Below are 7,614 nucleotides of genomic sequence, written 5' to 3'. Positions count from 1 at the left end.
TAGTTTTTTTCCCCGGGTTCTTTTTTACCTCCCTTTGGGGGTTTGCGGGACCGCCAATGTTTTTGCGGTTTACCCCAAAGGTTTTATATGTAGAAAACCCTTGATTATGGATGAGAGGTTTTTTCTGAAATTTTTAAACGCTCTCCGGATGCTAAAATCATTTCCCTTTGATGAAGCTCCCCAAAATCTGTATGGGAGCTTTCAGGGGGGTCCCAAATTTTGCTGAGTGTGGAAAACCTCTTTCATTACGCCAGGATACATGAACCTGATTTACTACAGGAACTTCAAAGGAGGGGGATCTCGACACCAAGATCATTTTTTCAACCCCCTTGTGAAAGATCTCAATTTGAAAACTCTCCCCGTGTCAGTATTGGAGTTCCCCCGGTTCCCCCCTTTTTAACCCAATTTAGTTTAGCTGGATTTAGTTGCGATAGGGAAAGGGGGGAGATCCAAAAACAGAAAACAGGAAGATATTCTTCAAAAACACTTTCCCAAGTACCAAGGATCCCCGATTTCAATAATACGAATGGTTCGAAATTGAAAATGGGAAAGGGGGAAGACAGCAGTCTTTTTTTCGCAGCCTCGATCTTCACTGCCCGGGGTTTCATGCCATCCATGCAGCAGTCAAAATGACTAGAGAGCTTTGGAAAACCCTTTTTTGGGGTTTAAAATATTGCGGGCTCTGTTGTCTTTGTAATAATCAAGAGGGTTAAACCTTTTAAAATCCAAATGGTAAGTTTTGTTCGAGATTGGCTTTTACTGTTCAGCATACCAGCGGGGTTTGGTTTTTTCAGTGGGGAATGAACAGGTCATCTGAGGGCTAAGGCAGCTGCCACTTTAGCCAAAGTGATTTCTTTTTTTTCCTTTTTTTCTCCCACAACACCGACTTGAAAACCCCGCATCAGAATTGCCTTCGTGAAAATGGAGGGGGGCAAAGGAAGCATACCCCTAGAAAAAAACGCGTTTAGATTAGATTTTGTGACAGCATCCATCTAACCCACAAATATTTGTTTTACAAGCTAAGATCCCGGGACACAAGGGCTGACTCATGGGGAGATGGCTAAAAGTGAAAAAGTTGGAGGAATGCCCTGAGCCATTAAAGGTTTTGCACCCCCAGGCCCTTTCCGTTTTTGTCCCTGGGGGGGTTTGGAGGGCTTGGGGCTGAGGCCCCAAAGTAGGGGACCCCCCCCTGCCTTTGGGCCCCAAACCCGCAAAGGGGCTTTTCTTCTCCTCCTTTTCTTTTCCTTCTCAAACTTCATTCCCTTTTTTCCATCCACTAATACCTTAACTCATTTTCACCCTTTTTTCACAGGCTTTATACATAATGGGTATAGACCCTTTTTCTAGCACATTTGTTTTTTTAAAAACCCTTTTGGGGAATCTACAAATACCCCCCCTTTTGAACGAAAATACTTCCTTAATTTTGGGGCTTCGCCCCCCCAAACATCCCCTCTTATCGCCTATTTTGAAAAACGCTACTAATAACTTTAAAGTCGGGCACGGGAGAAATTTTTCGTAAATAAAAAAAAAAACGGTGCCCCAAAAGTGGAAATTTTTTTCACCCCTTTTCCCCGGGCCCAAAAAACGTATTTGTCTCCCCCCTTTTTCAGTGATAAATGGATGAGGTCATATTTTTAATAAGTTTCCGGGGAAAAGGGGACAAATATTTCAACAATAAATTTTTTTATGAATATTTTTTTCAAAAGTTATATAATCAAAATATATTTTTTATGCTTTGGGAAAATATAAAATTATAAATATATATATATATAAATATTATAATATTATATATAAAAATATATATGTGTGTGTGGGGTGTGGGGGATGTATTTATTAATATACCTATATATATTTTATATATATATATATATTTGATATAAAATAATATATATATTATATATTTTAAAAAAAATAATATATTAGGGATTATATATTTTGATGGACTATAAAATATATATAATATAATAATATATTTTATATAATATTATATATATATATTTGTAAAAGTATAAAATTATATAATTATATATAAATATATAAATATATAGTATATTAATATAAAGAAAATATATAAGAATTAAATTTTTGATAGGTTTTTTTTTTTTTTCCTTTTTTTTTTTTTTTTTTTTTTTTTCTCCCAGAAAAATTTTGCCGCTAATGGGCCCCTTTGTACGAGCGGCAAAATAATTTTTCCCCTCAGCTGTGGTGTCCCCCGCTGGGAAAGTGGGAGCTCCAGGTTCAGGCAAAGTGACCGAAAACAGTTCCGGCCGCCCTAAAATCATGGGGCGGGTTTTTATTGGGAAAACTATAATGCATTCAAATATAACATAGACCAGTTGTGAAAAAAAAAGATGTTAAAAAAGGTCTGAGCAAATTTTGTTTAATCATATTCTAATATTTAGAATTTAAAAGCCCAAGAAAGCCTTTTGAAGAAACAGACATTCAGTTTTAATTTTTTAATCAAACGGGTTTAAAGGGTCGCCTGTTAAATTCTTTTCAGTTTACATTAAATAATTTTAAAGTGATATTTATAAATAGAAATTCAGGACAAAAGCCCTGAAATAATGATATAATTTTTTTTCGCCTATATTTCCCTATTCCTTCCATAAAATTTTCAAGATGATTACCACGAACCTAAAGTTTGTTTGTCCCAAAAATTTGGGGAAAAAAAAAGTTTCTTTAAAAGGGGATTTGCTTTCCCTTGGGAAATCATTTAAAAAGCCTTTTACATAAAATTATTTAAATTTTCCCTGGAATTTTTATAACATATCATTTTAAAACCCTTTTATGTGTGCAGACCGGCCCTAATCAAGCCCAATTGTTTTTCGAGGCGGGAATATCAGGAAATGAGAGGGAAATATAATGCCAATGCGTGATAATTCACCTTTAAATTTTTTTAATTTTAAAAAAAAGGGGGAAATGTTTTCCTTTGGGAAACAACACACCCCCGTTTTCCCCCCTTTTTTTTTCCTTGGGGGAGAAACAGTTTTTTTTGGTGAAATTAAAAATGGGGTTTTGTATGTTACACCCGGGGTGCCATTTTGAACCAAAAAAAACATGATGAATAGTTTTTTTTTCTTTTTCTTTTTAATTCCAACATGCGAATTAAAACAAGTAAAATAGGGGAAAAGGTAAAGATATTTCCCTAATCAGATGTATTTGTTTTTTTTTTTACCATTATTCTAAATGGGAAAAAAATGTCATGTGTTTTTGGTTTCGTGTTTTGGGGGGTGCATATATGTGTTTTGTGTGTGTTGTGTACAATCCCTAGGTGTATGTGTATATTAAAATTAATAAAATATATTTTAATATAATATAAATATATAATATATAATTGTGGTTGTGTGGTGTGGTTTTGGTGTGTGTGTGTTGTGGTTGTGTGGTGGGGCTGTGCATTAAATTTTATATATAAAATATTTTATATATTAAAATATATAAAATTTTATTATATTATAAACCCTTTTATATATATTTTAAAATATATATTTGTTTTTTTATATATAATTTTATTTTAAAATTAAAATATATATTAAAATATAATTTTAAAATATATTATATAAAATTTGTTCCGTGGAAGTTTCTTGCAGTTGGAAAAACTACCCAAAAGCACACAACACCCTACAAAAACACACACACACACGCACGCCCCACACACACCAAAACACACCAAAACACACAAAACACACACAACACAAAAAACGTATATATATATAAAATATATAATATATAATAATATTTTATATAATAATAATATATTATAATATATATAATATATATATGATATTAAAATATATATATATATAAAATATTAAATTATAAAATATAAATTTTTTTGTGTTGTGGGGTTTTTTTTGGTTTTTTTTGTTTCTTTGGGTTTGAATTCCCCCAAAATACGAAGCAAAATTTACAAAATTTTATTTTATATATATAATATATATTTTAACCCATAAAATTTATTTATTTTTTTATTATATTTTGTTTATATAAAGTGTATATATTTGTGTATTATATTGTATATATATATAAAAATATTATTATAATATATATAATATATATTTATTTATTTTTTTAAATTTTTTTATTTAGTATTAAAATGTAAAAAATAGGTGTATATAGTGGTATATAATATATATATATATATATAATTTTATATAATATAAAATATTTTATATTATATATATATATGATATATATATATATATTTTAAAATATTATATGTATATTAATATGTTTTAATATGGTTTTATATGTATAATTAAAAATATATATATAAAATATAAAATATATAATATAATATTATATGGATGCATGTTTTATGGATTTTGTATGCATGTATAAATTTTAAAAAAATTTTAAAAACCCCCCCCGCCCGGCTCAAAAAAATCTTTGCTCTCCCTAAAATGGCCTTCCGCGGCATTTAAGGGGTTTTTTTGGAGTAGGGGGTCAGCAGACAGCCCCAAAACCCTCGAAGTTTAAACTCCTTTTTTTTTTTTTTTTTTTAAATCTCTTTTAAAATTTCAGCCAGTCCCCTTTTAAACTCGTTTTTATTAAGTTGCTAAGCCTCTTTATGTTTTTCACCTTCGTTTTTTTTTAAACATTTAAATAATTTGGAGAAATATCATTTAGTTTTTTTGATTTTGGGGTTTTTGTTAGACCAATGGAAAAATTTTAAGGGCAGTCATTTTCTCCCCTCCCCTCTCTCTTTCTCTTCCTCTCTTTTCTCTCTCTCCTTTTCTCTCTCTCTCCTCTCTCTCTCTCTCCCCCTCTCTCTCTTCTCTCTCCCCTCTCTCTCCGTTTTTTCCCTGCGGTTTTGAACATCCGGGGGAAAACCCCCTGTTTGGGAAACGGGGGGGGGGGGGGGGTTCGCGAAACATTAGACCCAAAAAAAAAACTGGGTTTTGGCAGATTTTTTTTTTTGGCCGGGTTCCTTCCCGCGCCAAAACCCTCCTTAAAACCATCATAAGGCTTTTTTGGGGGTAATTTGTTCTTTATTTTTATATGCAGCAAGATATTAAAGGGAAAATTTTTTTTTCTCTCCGTTTGGGGGGTTCAACCTTTCTTTAAATTTTACCCCTTGCTTCGAAAAAAAAAATAAATATGTGCCCGTATTTAAAACCATCAATAAAAAATGAAAATTTGTCAGTTTTTTAAAAAATTTGCTGAATTTAACCCCTCTTTCTCCATATCTTTTTTAATATAGCATACCCCCAGCAGCAAAGACTTTACACAGATTTCAGGGGGGGGTGCTATAGTTACATGAAAAGGAAAGTTACAGAAAAAACGAGAGAATTTAGTTTGTTTTTTTTTTTCTAAACTCAGCACAATTTAAATTTTTTGAGTCAAAGTTTTTTTTTTTTCACTTCATTTTAGGTAGTTTGCATATAAAAAAACGGAAACCCCAAAAACATTTTTTTAAAAAATTCTATTAGGGTTTTTTTTATTTTTTTTTTTTTTTCATTTTTTTCTTTCTCATTTTCGCACCGTCAAGGAATCTTCCTAAAAAATTTTATATAAAAATGCTCCAAAATCAACAAAGGGTTTTAAATGGTTTAAAAGTGACACTTTTGTTTAAATTTTTAAATTCTTTTCAACCCCCGGCCCTTTTCATTTTACAAAATTATTTGTCCCGCACCTTTGAAATTTTAGTAGTTCCTTTGATGTTATTTTTTAAATAAAGTGGGGGCCCAAAAAACGGTGGCCCTTGTAGCAAAATGCCAATGGCTCCTGGGGACCATACCGGGTTGCTGGGGGCCCCTGGGAAATTTGGGTTTAAATTTTATAGGTCTCAAAGATTGATTCCATATTACTAACTAGGGCGTGTGGGACTCACAGCCTCACACGGGTGAAAAACTTTAAACCCAAAAAAAATTTAAGGGCCCCCCAAGGGTGGTTTCCCCGGGGGGGGCATGCTTTGCGGCGAGCCGAACGCCACACTGATACACTCTTGGAAAATTGCGTGCACACCAATTCCTAAGACAAACCCCCACAAACACAGCCTCGTGCTGGTGGAAAGTTTATGCGAGATGCTTACACCACGGCTACAGGCCCTGTGGAAACCCACCGCCCGGGAAACACCGGTGTCAACCAAAAAATGAGACCCAAAAAAACTGACACAGGCCGGCCAAAGTAAAAGGGCCCGGGCGAAGCCAGAATTTCGCAAATCTAAAGAAGCAAAGCAAAAACAAGTGTGTGTTGTGTGTGTTGTGTGTGTGTGTGTGTGTGTTTTGTGTGTTTGTGTGTTTTGGTGTGTGTTGTGTTGTGTGTGTGTTGTATGTGTGGATTTGTTTTGTGGTGGTGTGTGGTTTGTGTTGTGGTTGTGTGTGTTTTGTGTGTGTTGTTGTGTACAGTCAAAAAAACCATCGTTATCATTACTTGTGGTAAATAAGCACCTGAGCGCTAAGCCGTGTTGGGGGGGCTAGTGCTCCCATTGAGATCTTTTAAGCAGAAATTGAAAATGTGGACTGTAGAAAATATTTACACTTTGAACAGCCCTTTTTTACCATCCCAAATGAAATACACTATTAGATAGTCTTTATACTGCCTGTTCTTTTGAACTTCACGATTCCACCCTTTCCCTTTAGTTTAAACAACTGCGAAAATTGAATTTAAACAAAAATGTACCCAAAAGGGCGGTGCAGAGGATAAATTCCGTTGAAGTTTATATTAAAAAATTTTACTCTTTATACTTACTCAAAAAAAAATGATTTTATTTTCACCCATTACACTGTAGATGGCAAGCTTTGCTAGGCGAGTTTTTTTTTTTTTTTTTTTTTCTTTCTTTCTTTTTTCTTTCTTTTTTTTTACTTCTTTTTTTTTTGAAGAGAGAGAGGAGGACCATTGCAGATAAAATTCAATTTTTTTTCTTAAGTTTTGTGATTTAAATAGATATAACATTTTGTTAATTTCCTAAAATTGGATTTCTTCCCTTTTGTAGATATTCGTAAAATTATTTAAACAAATCCAGTCACGCTAGAGGCCGCCTTTACCAGGGAAAGTAAAAACTACACAAGTGCTCCCAATTAAAATTGTCACTCCAGGCTTCGATACGTTTTTAAAAAAGGCATTTTCAAAAAGCTTTTTGGGTTTAAAGGGGACTTACCTCCCCATCATGCAAGCTTCCTTTTTGATGGGAATTTCAGATGGGGGGGAAAAAAAGCGTCTCTAACAGGGAAAAGATCGTGAAGGGTCCCCAAGGATGTCTCAAGGTGTCGTTCAGCATTGCTTTTAATGAATCGTAAAAGTCTTCCAAGTGTTGTTTCCTATGTCTGTATGAGGTGACCTCACTTGTTCGGGAGGAAGCTTACAGATGTGCAATACATACGACTGCGAAAAATAAAGGGGTGCAGGCAAATACCATGTGTTAAAATTCTCTTCGGGAAGACCAGGTAGCATTTCCACAAAAAAAAAGGGGCCCAAATCCCCCTGTTTTTTAGGAGCAAACCCTTGCTTTTTTTTTCAAAAAAGGAATGCAATTTTTTTGGGGGTTCCCCTCACATCAACAGTTAAACATGGGGGTTATAGACCTAGTATTTTGCGGGTTTTTTCCACCCCCTTGGGGGTGCAGACCGCAAAATGTTTTGCGGTTTTATCGACGTTTATATGTAGCAAACTTAA

The sequence above is a fragment of the Penaeus monodon genome, unplaced genomic scaffold (assembly GCF_015228065.2).
Source record: "Penaeus monodon isolate SGIC_2016 unplaced genomic scaffold, NSTDA_Pmon_1 PmonScaffold_442, whole genome shotgun sequence".
Lineage (NCBI taxonomy): Eukaryota > Metazoa > Arthropoda > Malacostraca > Decapoda > Penaeidae > Penaeus > Penaeus monodon.
Note: the sequence above shows the minus strand (reverse complement) of the source record.